Here is a 13,945-nt window from a genome sequence, read left to right as displayed (position 1 = left end):
GAGCAACAAGTACTGTTACCCTAAGCTTTCCCTCTGTCCCTGTCAAAGGCTTTTAAAATCTGCATTTGCTCTGTATTAGCCACATCTCTATATTCTTTCTCAAGCATTCATAGTGACTAGTGCTAGTTCAAGTATCAGAAAATTTAGCCCAGTTCATGTTATTTTTTCTTTTCACTTCATTTTATTTTGTATATGCATACATGCATGTGTATCACACTAAGTGTTTTACCTGCTGAGCCATTGCACTGGCTTTCAAATCTTGTATCTGCAAAAGCAGAGATCCTCTTTTGTGTTTCAAGTTAACTGCCTGTAATGTCCAATTCCAATATGCTCATTACCTTGGGGATACTTATAATTCATATTTGCTTGCATCTTTAATCTGGCCATACCTCCCACTCGTCTCCTTCCCAGTTTCAATGCCATGGTCAGTTTGCACTTGGTCAATAAAGCACCAGCTTTGGTCAGTCATCTCGCTTGTCTGCTCTACACACAATGAATATGGTTACTCTTTAATACACTCCAGATGAACCTCATGTTCACCTTTCTTTGACAGGTATACTCCAGTTCCCCGTGTCTCTGTTTCATCTCTTTTGGCCATGTCTATACAGCACTATGACAAATATATGAGGAAAACTTAAAGGAAGATTGTATTTTGGCTCAATTTCCAAAGTCTCCCTTCATAGTCAGTTGGCTCCATTGTTTCTGGACCTGTGGTGATAGAAGATTGTTAGAGAAGTTCTTCTTCACAGTGGCCAGGAGGCAGGGGAAAGCTCAGAGTAGAGGACAAAATACATCTCTCCAAGACATGCCCTCAGTGACCTAATTCTTCTAGCTAGATCATACCTAATAACATTTCTACTGCCTCCCAGTAATGTTGTCAAGTTATGAATTCATCAGAGCTCTCATGGTTCAGTCACCTCTCAGGAATTGGATCCATCAGCTCAGGGTCAAGGCTTTGGCCAAAGAGTGAAGAAGTAAAGTTAGGGAAAAGGGATACTTCCTAACAATTATAACAGGCTGTCATACCCCCTCTCGTCTTGTAACTGCTCTGTTAGTTTCCAGAGAGCAGGGAAACAGTCCAAAGAAAACGCCCACAGACTAGCATTGCACCCTCATGCTCTTGTTTGAGTGTACACACACACACACACACACACACACACACACATTCTCCCTTATGATGTGAGAAACCCAGCTCTGCACTCTTGCTTCTGTTTCAAGATGTGTCTCCAGAGCTCTCTGATATCAGGCTCTCCTCCCAGTTCCCTAGAAATCTGTTCCTACTTCTTCCACCTCAGTGGCACTGTTTCTGGCTCCTGCTCCCTTCTGGCTTCCCTTTTCCTTTCCAGTGACACTATGTCTCTCTCCATACCTTCCTAAGCTCTTTGCTGCCAAAGCTAGGGCATGCTACACAGTAAGGCTTCATCAATAATGACCTTCATATTGTTCAATACAGTTCCAGTTTTGCTGATCCTGTTCTAGGACATTTCAGCACCATTTGATCTAATGTCTATAGAAGTCAGTCCCTTTCTGAGTATCTGCATGAATCTCTACCTTCTCATGGAGTCTACCTTCTCATGGAGCCTACCATGACTGGGCTTCTTTTCCTCCAACCATAGCTTTTGTCCTTTTTTAACACTATGTAGCTGACAGTGCTTACTTGGACTATCAGCCCATTGTAGCATATGCTACTTTAAGGCAGAGTTGTCCACTTGATTCATGATATGTCCCAAGCATTTAGCTAGAACAATGGCTGGTGTCTAATGTAGTCATTGATCTGCTGCATCAGGGTCAGGAAAGTAACAAGGGCTTCCTGGATCCACCCTGACCACATCCCTGTTTGATAAAGGAAAGAATCTGTTTTAGGTCCTTGGCCCCCATGCTGTCTTCTGTTCCTGGTATCACACAGATAGCTTGTGGGGTTTTTTTCAAGTCTCTTCAAGGATCACTTCTACTATGACCCTCTCTGGCCACGTTCTTCTAGGTCAAAGTCTTCTTTTTCCACCCCTTCACTGCTAATCCTGATACTTGTCGACATCTGCTACAAGCTGAATATTTTTGTTTGTACTCTCCTCCCCATACTACAGTCTAAGCCCCATGAAGGCAGAGGATTGGAGTATACAGATACTGCTATATATCTCTAGTACCTAGACTCAGGCATAACTACTTAGCAGATGAATACTTCTGCATTGGGACTTTGCCCTAAGGTTTTTGTCTTAAAATAAGCTGGACAGAATAAAACAGCCTGCACTGCTGTTAGTTCATCAACTTTTGGGTGGCCAACTATTCATGAGCTAATCAAACCTGTCAGAGGTGCACAGAAAAGGGAAAATATGTGAGTTTGGGGTTATTTCGGGGGGGGGGGGAGTCGTAGTCACCCAAAGCAAAATAAATTAATGAGAATCTAAATAGCATCCACACATTCTCCCTCCTTTTAAATATAAGTGTATGGTTTAACAGCACAGTTTCTCAGTTCAGCTTTGCAAAACAAGAGACACGAATTTTAAAGGCTATCAGATTGCCTGTGCAATCTGTAACTTCATATTTGTTTAACAACATTTGTGTTTTGCCGACAGATGTACCATTTAAAGCACCCATGAGAATAGCCTCTGTGGTTTTCTGTTTCACTAGAGGGAACTTTAGGAACTGATGAATGCACAGAGACTGGCACTACCCCCAGCTCCAATACTAGGGAATTTGCCACTCTGCCTGAGTTCTGGCTAACCCTTGTAGGCATTTGTTACTGCCCCTTCCTGGCACATTGTTCTGCCTTCATGTTTAATGTGTTCCTTGAGCACAGAAGTGCACAGGTGTCTTCCCTTCGCTTCCCCTATATAGGAGGGCCCATGTGTTGAGGTACCCAACAACTAGTCAATGAAAAGAAAGTATTTGATAGAGACTCCCAGGATGTCTAAGGGAAAAGGAAAGGCAGAAATTCTGTCTCATTCCTTAAAATCTGACCATTGCATCTAAGTAAGTAAGTATGTTACCTGTGCTTGGTATCCAGGTTCAATCAATCACAAGGCTTCAGCTGCTTTCCTTCATTTGTAGGTGACTGCTGTAGCTTGGAAGTGTGTTTTCTTTTCTGTGACTAAAAGGACTTTCTTAGTCTCAGCAATTTAAACACGTTTAGTTTTGTTCTGCTAAGATTGAAAAGGAAGAGTTTGGTATTAATAGGTTTAAACTTTTTATAGATTTTTAGTAAAGTATATTTTCTTCGAATAATGATGCTGTAAGGTTACTTCCTAGGAGACATAATGTTTATACAGTACAATCTGAATTATCTTTGTTTTGTTTCTTGGATTCACTAAGAACCAATTCAAAAGCTGATTTGGGTTTGTTTTTGGTTTTTTGGTTTTTTGGTAATATATAGGAAGGAAAATCTTTAACTTTATCAGTTTTTTATCTGTTTTGTTTTAATCTATGTATATGTGTCTATGTGAGTATATTCCACATGATTGTGGGTACTCAGAGATATCAGAAGAGAGCATCAGATCCCTTGGAGCTGGAGTTACAGATGGTTATGAGCCATCTAACATGGGTGCTGGGAACCAAACTCAGGTAGTTCAGTTCTATAAGAGCAGAAAATACTTTTACCTACTGAGCCAATCCTACTTGTCATTTTCCCAGTGGGTTGAATTATACTAATTGTGATATCTTAGTGGAAAAGCAATATTTCAAATAAATCTCACATATGGTCAGTCTATCATTCCCATCTTTTGTTTCTGTTCATCTTGATATCTCATTTGTATTGTAAGAATGAACAGACATACATGTAGGCAAAACAGCAATACACGTAAATTTTTAAAGAATTCCCTTGCTAGGCATGGTAGTATATGTCTGTAACTCCAGCTCTCTAAAAGTTGTGGCAAGTGGATCTTTGTGAATTCAAAGCCAGACTGGTCCACATAGTTCTAGGTGAGATAAGCTGTGTAGTGAGACCTTGTCTCAAAAAAATGAGGGGGATCGGCTAATAGAAATTATGTCTTATTTTTTGTTCCTGTGGTAAAACACCAGGACCAAGGCAACTTATAAAAGAAAGCACGTAATTTGGGGCTTATGGTTTTAGGGAGGTAGAGTCCTTTCTGCCTCTAATATGTAGAACAAGATGTTAGCTTTCAGATGTCCCTGCCACTGTGCCCTGCTCCACCATCATGAACTCTAATCTTCTGAAACTATAAGACAACTAAACACTATTTTATAAATTGCATTGTTCATGGTGTTTTGTCACAGCATTATAAAAGCAACTAAGACAGATGGTTCAGACATTAAAGCACTTGCTGCTCTTCAGAGGACAGAACACCCTGCTGGGTAGCTTACAACTTCCTATAAGTCAAGCTAGAGAAAGGGACAAATAATACCTCTGGCCTCCATGGGTACTTCTACTCAATTGCACATTCCCCACACAAATACACACATAATTGCCAGGCCTGGTGGTTGGCATGCCTTTAATCCCAGCAAGTGGGAGGCAGAGGCAAATGGATCTTTGTGAATTAGAGGCAGCCTGGTCTACATAGCAGAGCTATGTAGAGACCCTGTCTCCAAAAAAAGAAAAGAAAGAAAAAGGTACATGTAATTAGAATTTTAAGATATTTCTCCATTGTCTACTTAGCCTAAAAACAGAATTTGGAGTTGATATTGCACTTATCTTTCATGTACCATGATATCTAGAGATAGGTTTCCTAGGCCACTAGTAGTTCTGTGTGTATACACAAAGTAAAGCCCCTCAGTGGGTGTATTACCTCCCCAGGATAGTGTTCTAGCTATTGCACCCATCTTTCTAGACTAGAGGAAGGTTTTTTTTTTTTTTTTTTTTTTTTGGTGTGGTGTTGCATGTATATGCAAGCATATCTTTAAACATTTAAGAACCTAAGACTTTTTAGAAGAAATTACCATTCTAATGAATTAACTCATTAACTATCGTATTTTTAGAAATTGTAATAAAAATCTTAGTCTAAACATTGCGTAGCACAGTGCAATAAATTTCATAGCAGTAGAAACCCCAATTATGACAAGATTATAAGGGCTCCTTTCTGCCTATATCATTACCAACATGTAGTAGCTCAATAGCATTATGGTGAGAGAACCTAATATAGTGATACTAGTCCTTGCAATTGGTTGATAACTACTTGTGACCTTACATAAAACAGTCATGGGCCTTGCTGTCATCCTCAGCCTCTTGTCAGTCCCTAGACAGGCTTGGGTTTCAGCTGACATCCCATTAGGTAGTCATAGAGAACACTGAAAGAAATTACCAAGGACTTGTTTGACTTTATGGTAGAAAGAGGCTAACATGAAGTATGCATTTTGTCAGATTTTACCAATGTTTTTATTAGCATATATTAATTTTATAAAATAATGAGTTTTCTTTATGATATTTTCACATAGGTGTATGTTGTATGCCTGTTACCTCTCTCCCCCACTACCTTCTGGTTTTTTTCCCTCCTCCTTGTGCCCTTCCTTGGCCCAAAAATAGTACCTGATAAAGTTTTGGTTTGGAGTTGTTTTGTACTCTTCTGCCTCTTCTCAACTCACTGCCTGCCCTACCACCCACCAGCCTTCTTCAGAACAAACTGGGTAAATAAGACCACACAACCAGATGACATGTGCTCTGCATTCAGTCCGCCAGGCTGGACACTCAAGAGTCTTCTGCCTATCCCTACAGTACCAATATTCAGGGAGCTGCCAAGCTGTGCCATACTGTCCTTCTCTTTTTCCCATCTTTCCCTTGACCCCTTCTACCACTGTCCTGAATCAAACACCCTCTTGAGGATTCCTGTGACCTTGTAAGCTTTCCTATAGATACCTGTCTTTCACAGTGAATCTCTGTAGTCAAATTGATCTCTCCCCTGCTTTAAACCCAAGTGCTATATTCCTGGTTTTGAATAACATCAAGGCCCCTAATGTGAATCTTGCTTTTCTTTCTAGACTCTTCCCTATTCAGGTTAGATTCCCTTTTCTCTGTACACCCACACCTCATGCCAAATTTGCCCCTCTTCCAACAGCAGCTGGTTGATTGTTTCCTATCCTGTGTACTTTAGAAACAGAACATCTTTACACCCACAGCTTCTATCTCTTTGTCTCAGCCCCTCTCATCCTGAAGGTGACTATATTGAACATGTTGACAACCTTCCTAGTGTCAGACTTTCTATCTCCTTGACCACCTCCATTCCAGTGACCTCAGGCACACATCCTCATACTCAAGAACTGAACTTTGTCATGACTAAAACCTGTTCCACCCACAGAGCCTAATGCAGACCTCTTGATGACAAGGATTTCCTGTCTGTCCGGCTTGTGGTGTCTACTGCTGTTCCATGTCCCTGGGACTTCATTTGTATTCTCTCCTCTCATGAATCACACTTATCACCATAAAAATGTATTTTAGAATTTCCTGCTTAGCTATGCAAACCTTCTTTAGCCTCTGTCTAATCTCTACTCTGTCCCCTTTTAATCAAACTCTTCCAGCATTCTCTGTTCATGGACCCTTCCCTCACCTCCTGTAATCAACTTTATAAAGACATATAAACACTCCTGTGTTCCATGAATTGGCCTTATCAGTCTCCAGTGGACCTTCACATTGTTATGGCCAGTAACAAGTCTTCTTTTTTTGACATTATGTTCAGTTCTTTAGAAAACTGTTATCTTGTACCTCTTCTGTGACTCCACAGTCTCCAGGTAACATTTTGTGTTTGGAGAACTTCTCGCTCTACCTTAGGAGTTTGAATGGAGGCCAAATAACTTCTATAATCACTGAAAATACCAGTTGCTTGTTTACGTAGCTTCTCTTCAATTAACATAGCAGCTAGTGAACCACATCCCAAGAGTTAGCTCTGGCTCACTGCCTGATTTGGTTTGGTTTATTTGTGACAGTCTTGCTACGTAGCCCAGATTGGCCTCTAACCTCTGATCTTGCTGCCTCAATCTCCAGAGTGCTGGAATTATAGTTATGTGTCACCATACCTGGCCTGCCACTGCTTGTTTTTTGCATATAAAATTCTACTGGAACTCAGCTCATCCATTTCTTTATGCATTGTTTTTGTCTGTGTACCTGCTACAGCTCATAAGTTGAATGATTATAATAAAGACTGTGTAGCTATCTATCAAAATGAAAAAAAAAAAAAAAACTCCTGTGCAAGGATATGGATCAGGCTCTGCCAGCGTTCCCTCACCTGATAAGAGGAGTGGGCAGGCTGCCAGAAAGATGAACTCCAAAGCCAAAGTTCTGCCCAGTGTTTCCCCCAAGCAGAGTTGCAGAGGCAAGGACAGCTAGCTGTCCCAGGTCAGATTGGCAAAAGGATTTAGAGTGTGTCTACTTACAGAGTAATTTTAGGGTTAGAGTTAAAGAGACTCTTGTCTTAAAAATACCAAGAAGAGGGTTGGGGAGATGGCTTAGCAATTAAGAGAGCTTGCAGCTCTTGCAGAGGATAAGACTTCAATTTATAGCACTCACATTAGGCAGATTTTGTCTCCTGTAACCCCAGCTCCAGAGAATCCAGTGCCAACCACACATGCACAAACCCAAACATGGGCATACGTATAAATACATTTGTTATTATTTATTATCTTTAATTTTTTTTACAGTCCAGTTATCCCCCTCCCGGTCCTCCTTCCTACAGTTTCTCATCCCATTCCTCCTCCCCCGTCTCCAAGAGGATGTCCCTACCCCATCAGGCCTCCCCACTCTCTGAGGCCTCAAGTCTCTCCAGGGTTAGGTGCATCTTCTCTCACTGAGGCCAGACCAGGCAGTGCTCTGCTGTATATGTGTTGGGGTCCTCATATCAGCTGCTGTATGCTGCCTGGTCAGTGGCTCAGTGTCTTGAGAGATCTCTGGAGTCCAGGTTAGTTGAGACTGCTGGTCTTCCTATGGGGCCACCCTCCTCCTGAACTTCTTCCAGCCTTTCCCTTACAGGGGACCCTGACTTCAGTTCATTGGTTGGGTGTAAGCATCTGCATCTGAGCCGGGTGTGGTGGCCCACGCCTTTAATCCCAGCACTTGGGAGGCAGAGGCAGGCAGATTTCTGAGTTCGAGGCCAGCCTGGTCTACAGAGTGAGTTCCAGGACAGCCAGGGCTACACAGAGAAACCCTGTCTCGAAAAAAAACAACAACAACAACAAAAGGTATCTGCATCTGTCTCAGTCTGCTGCTTTTTGGGCCTCTTAGAGAGCAGCCATGCTAGGCTCCTGTCTGTAAGCACACCATAGTATCAGTAATAGTGTCAGGCCTTGGAGCCTCCCCTAGAGATGGATCCCAAGTTGGGCGGATCACTGGACCTCCTTTTCCTCAGGCTCTGAACTACCAGAAGAGGAGGAGAAGCCTGTTAGAACACAGAATCAAAGGCCCAAAGGAAAGTGAGGAAACAGAAGTTGCTTACAATAGAGGCTTCTCAAAAGCTAGAAGAGAATATCAGGTATCCTGCTCTGTCACTTTCTTCTGCCTTTCTCCCTTGAAACATGGTTTATCAATGAGCTTCCTGAATCTGAATCTCAAAAGAAGGAATGAGTGAGTGAATGAATGAATGAATGAATGAATGGAAAAATGTTTGCATAAACAGTGACTCTGACATTTTCTCTCTTCTTATCTCATTTATGAGGTCAGTCTGTGGGACACCCTACCTGAATCTTTTGCCTTTACCAAGTTTGTAATCTTGGCCTGATTTCCCAGTGAGTCCTAGAGTAACCATTTTATCCCTGTTCTGGAGCCTTTCTGGCTACTTGATGAGTCTTCCCTAGCTCCTGGCATCTATCTTTTATGTTTACCAAAGCTTCTATTTTGGAATACCAACCATATCAGAAAAAGCAGCAGCAGATGCTTTATGCAGGTAGAGTCTTATTGATGGCCCAAGTGTAGCATGAACAAGATACATAGATGTTTAAGGGACATTGGATAATGCATGAGCAAGTAAGTTGAGTGAGTGAGATGAAGCAACACATAATGTTCCTAAAAGTCTTGCACTACTGGCATGTACTACCATACCCTGGTTCTAGGATCACTTCTATTTAAACCCACCACTAGCTACTGAGCATTCAAGAAGCATTTCTGCCACCCCACTTTACTTCTATCTAGTTCCAGAACATTTGAAGTACCTCTAAACGAAAAACAGTCTGGCAGCTTCTCAGAAGGTTAAACATAAGAGTAACCATGTACTGTAATAATCACTCCTAGGTTTATAGATAGAAGAGAACTAAAATGTATGTTCACATAAAACTTGTATGTGAATATTCATAGAAACACTATTCCTAATAGCCAAAGGATGAAAAGAGGCTATGTGTAATGGATAATCAGGGAATTTTTAAAATTGTATATAGATGGTTTATTTATGTTTGTGTAGGTGTGCAGGTCTGTGTAGCCCTGAGTACATGTGTGGAAGCTAGAAGAGAATATCAGGTATCCTGCTCTGTCACTTTCTTCTGCCTTTCTCCCTTGAAACATGGTTTATCAATGAGCTTCCTGAATCTGTATACCTCCACTCCCATCATCAACATGCAAAGGCAAGCAGATGTCTATGAGTTCAAGGACAGCCAAGACTATACAAAGGAACCCTGTCTTTAAAAAAAATCAAACAAACAGGAATAAAATTGTAATCCATGATACTCTAAAGACATTATGCTTTATGAAAGAAAAGAGCCATGAGTCACAAAGGGCCACAAAATTTATGATGCCACTGTGAATAATGAAATACATAATAGACTAATTCAATAACAGAAAGAGATAAGTAGTTGTCAGGGACTGAAGGGAATTAGAAAGTTAGCAACTACCTATGAATACAGGGTTTCCTTTGAGAGTTACCAAAATATGCAGGAGCTAGATAGTAGTAATGATTGCTAGATGCAGCTAATGGTAAGCTTTATGCTTGGGTTTATTTTACCACAGTTTTTGTGATAATGAACTACCCTCAGGATATTTAGCTAATAATCTACAACCTGACCAGAAGCCCTAGATTTGAAGCTTCTTGAACTAAATTCCTTTCTGGGGGCCCTGTAGTGGTAGTAGATACCTATTGTATCAGCACTTGGGAGGCAGAAGCAGGAGGATCATAAATTGCAGTTAACCTGTCTTTAAAGCATAGCAAGAATCTGTCTTTTAAAAAAATGTGACTGGGAATATGGCTCAATTAGTAGAGTATTCTTCCTGGCATGTATAAAGTCCTGATTTTAATCTTCAGCACCATATAAATAGGACATGGTGGCATACACCTGTATCCCAGCAGTCAGGAGATGAAGGCAAGAGGATCAAAAATTCAAGATCATCATGTTATGGATATATATTCATACATGCAAACATACATTAAAAAATATAGTTTAATCTGAGTCTAGTGGCACAGGATGGTAATCCCAGCTACTCTGAAGGCTGAGACAAAAGAATTACACATCAAGGCCTGTCTGGGCTACAGAAACCTGCATTGAAAACTTTTTGTAAGACCCTATCTCAACATAAAAATTTTTTAAGAACTAGGAATTTAGCTATGGGTGGAGCACTTGCCCAGCACGAATAAAGCCTGAGTTCAATCCCCAACATTGCAAAACATAAATGAATATAGTATACAATTCAATGGCATCAAGTATATTTGCAGTGTTGTGGAACCATCATATATAGTAATTCCCAAACATTTTCATCTCCCACCACCCTGGCGGGGGGACTCTCATCTCCATTTGTAATCATTCCTTATTACCCACAGCCCTGGCAAATGACTTTCTGTTACTATGGATTTGCTTGTTCCAAGACAGGATTTCTCTGTGTAGCCCTGGCTGTCCTGGAACTCACTCTGTAGACGTCCCAAGGGCTGGGATTAAAGGTGTGCTCCACTACCACCAGGCCAGAATGTTTTCTTGAGACTCGTCCATGTTATACTGTATCAGAATTCCTTTGTTTTAACGCGTTAAACAACATTTCGTTGACGTGAGAGGTTTTTCTCCATTCATCCATCAGTAGACACTTGGATTGCTTCCACCTTTTGATTCTTAGGGGTCAGGGAACTGCAAACATTAGCATATAAGTATCTGATTGCAGGCCTGTTGTCAGTTTTTTGGAATCTGTACTTCAAAATGGAATTGCTAGGCCATAGGAACTTTATATGTAACATTTTGGCCTCAGAGTTGTCAAGACTTTTTCACTACAGAACTTTTTGTGTTGTTTTGTTACAGTTTTGTTGACTTGAGGCAGCCCAGTCTCAAACCCACTGTGTAGTCAAGGATTGCCTTGAACTTCTAGTCATTCTGTCTCTGCCTCCCAAGTGCTAGGATTACATACATGTCATCACTCATAGGAGTGGGATTTTATTGTTGTTTCTTAACTGACACGGTGGATGTGACAAGCTGGATGTGGTGCCACACCCTTGAAACCCCCAGCACTGGGGAGGTGAAGAAAGGATGATCACTGGGACTCAGTGACCAGCCAGAGTAGCCTAACTTCTGGCTTTCACATTCATGTGCTTGTGCACACACACATACACCCCAACACATACAAGCATTTTAAAAAATGGCTGCAAAGCTGGACATGGTATATATCTGTAATCCCAGCACTTGGGGGGCGGGTGGGACTCAAGAGTTCCAGGCTAACCTGGACTTTGTGAGACCCTATCTTGCACACTGCAGCTATCCCTTCTCACCATAACCAGCCTGCTCACTTTCTCATGTTGCTTCAGAAGATCCTGGATGTCATTTGCTCCTGGGCAGGCAAGTTCTTGGAGCCCAACACCTTTGGCAGTGCTTTTTTTCTTAAACATGAAAACTGTAGCTTTATATTTGTTTTATCCCCATGCTGGAGCTTCACCATATACAGTGTAGTGTTGTGGTTAGGCATTATTGCAGTTTGAGCTACTAAAAGAAAGTGCTTCATCAAGGTTTCCAGGTGTTTCTTTTTGTTAGGCTTTTTAAAAAAAATCAATCTGTGCAGACCTTTAATCCTAGCACTTGGAAGACAAAGGTGAATCTGTGTGAGTTCAAAGCAAGCCTGGTCTGCATATTTCATTCCAGGACAGCAAGAACTACATAATGAGACCCTGTTTTGGAAAACAAAACTAAACAAGAAAAATGAATAACTGGGTATAGATATGTAGTGCTAGCTAGCCTAGAATTCATCATGTATGTAATATGCAGCCTGATCTAGTATTGTTTTCTTGTAACACAAAGTTACTCTTTCTTAAAAGCTTGCTTATTACTTCTTGAAAATACTACTCTTAGAGCTAAGGATATGACTCAGTGGTAGCATAACCATTAAAAAAAAGTCCATCAGGTGGTGTACACTTTAATCCCAGCACTTGGAAGACATAGGCAAGGGGATTTCTGTGTGTTAGTAGCCAGCCTGTTCTACATAGTGAGTTCCAGAACTACCAGAACTACATAATAAAGAGACTCTGCTTCAAAAGATTTTAATTGCCATAAACTAGTAGAGTTTCTGATGATATTGATGTCATTTCCTCTTTTAAAACATGTTATAACATGGACACTATACATATCCCTTCCACCCCAAATCCCCTTAAGAGTTGGAAGTCATCTTGATGTTCAGGTATAAATACTTGAGGCTGACTTTCCTAATAGCACACAGCATAACTACAACAGTCTGGAAGTTTAGTAATAAGCTAATGTAGAGCATTATTCACATTTCCCCAAATGTCTCATTATTGCTCTGTGTGTCTTTAAAACTAGAATCCAGTCCAGGATTGTGTGTTAGGTTCGAGTGTTCTTTCTCCTTAGTCTTCTTATTCTTTAGTCTGTATATTCCTTCCTTCCTTGTAGGTGTGTTTAAGACATTCTGTAATGTCTTCTCTACGATATTTATTTGGTTCAGCATTTTTAGGTGTTTCAACATTTAGGTGGGCACTGCGCTCTGCCCACAATTCTTAACTTAGTTCTGCCTTGTTGATTCCTCCGCTATACAGATCTCAAATTCATTACTGCCTACATACTTGGCCATGCCTAGGCTATTGCTAAAAGTTTTTCTTGACTCCCCCCTCCCCCACCCACTGTTTTTGTACTCCCATCCCTAGCTTTACTGGCACTAGAGAATGCCCCAGAATCAGAGTCACCAATTTTATCTTTGAGCTGGTTTAGTGTATATACTGCCCCTAGTATATTACTGTTGACTTTGGAATATATCCCACCACAGAAGTACTATGATCAAAAGTTAGTCTTTTTTGTATAGTAACAGTTAAGCTCCTTTGTTCCTGTTTGCATGCATTATATTATAGTTTTGTTACTTTTTAGTTGTGTAAGTATTTATGTGATTCATTAGTCAAAAATATATTCCGAGAAGTGTTCAACAAGAGCTCTTACCTAGTTTTCACCTACTCTAGACTTCTTAATTTCTAGGCTAGCCTACAATCCTGTACACCTGATCCATGTGGGAAATGTGTCTGCAGTTTGCTTTGCTTTGATTTGTTTGTTTGTTTTTTTTTTTTTTGTTACATCAAAAAAGATCATGATACTCATCTAGCTGCACAACCTTCCAATATGTAGGCATCCCGTAGTTGATTCTCCAAGTCTCCTTGGTCATGAGGACCTGAGAGGCCTGCATTCTTAACTACTGAAAATTATTTTATGCCTTAGTTGTTAGATTTCTAGAAGGTGTTCCTTTGCTCATATAGTTTATATTTGATGGTGGTTAACATATTTAAGAATACAAGTGAGAATTCCAAAGAAGCCAGCCTGCCTTGTTACTCTAGTAGTTTTCTCAAACTCAAGTTCAGAATCAGGGGAGCAGCCCTGGTGTTCAAAGGGGGCCTGTGAAGTTATATGCACATGATGGGTACCTGTTGGCCTTTGTTTTGCCAGCTTTGCTGGTGAGTATCCCCTTCTTTTTCTCTGTCACTGAGAGCTTCTGAATAAGCCAGTCTGAAGATTGAACTGTGAACAGACCACAGGCTTCCAGATGCACATCATAGCCCTAACCTAATTCTTCTCTTAGTTTTAGACCAATAGGCAGCTGCTACTTCTTTCCAAACCTTCCTTA

At 40.8% G+C, this 13,945-nt stretch overlaps 1 protein-coding gene across 3 annotated transcripts in view; it reads left to right on the top strand.

Annotated features, from left to right (window-relative positions):
* The window catches only part of Mecp2 (methyl-CpG binding protein 2), a 59,034-nt gene that overhangs the window by 33,236 nt on the left and 11,853 nt on the right, over positions 1-13,945 (top strand). The window lies entirely within an intron of this gene.

Source organism: Mus caroli, chromosome X (genome assembly GCF_900094665.2).
Source record: "Mus caroli chromosome X, CAROLI_EIJ_v1.1, whole genome shotgun sequence".
Taxonomy (NCBI): domain Eukaryota; kingdom Metazoa; phylum Chordata; class Mammalia; order Rodentia; family Muridae; genus Mus; species Mus caroli.
The sequence above is the reverse complement of the archived record's forward strand: the minus strand, read 5'-3'. Positions and strand labels throughout refer to the sequence as shown.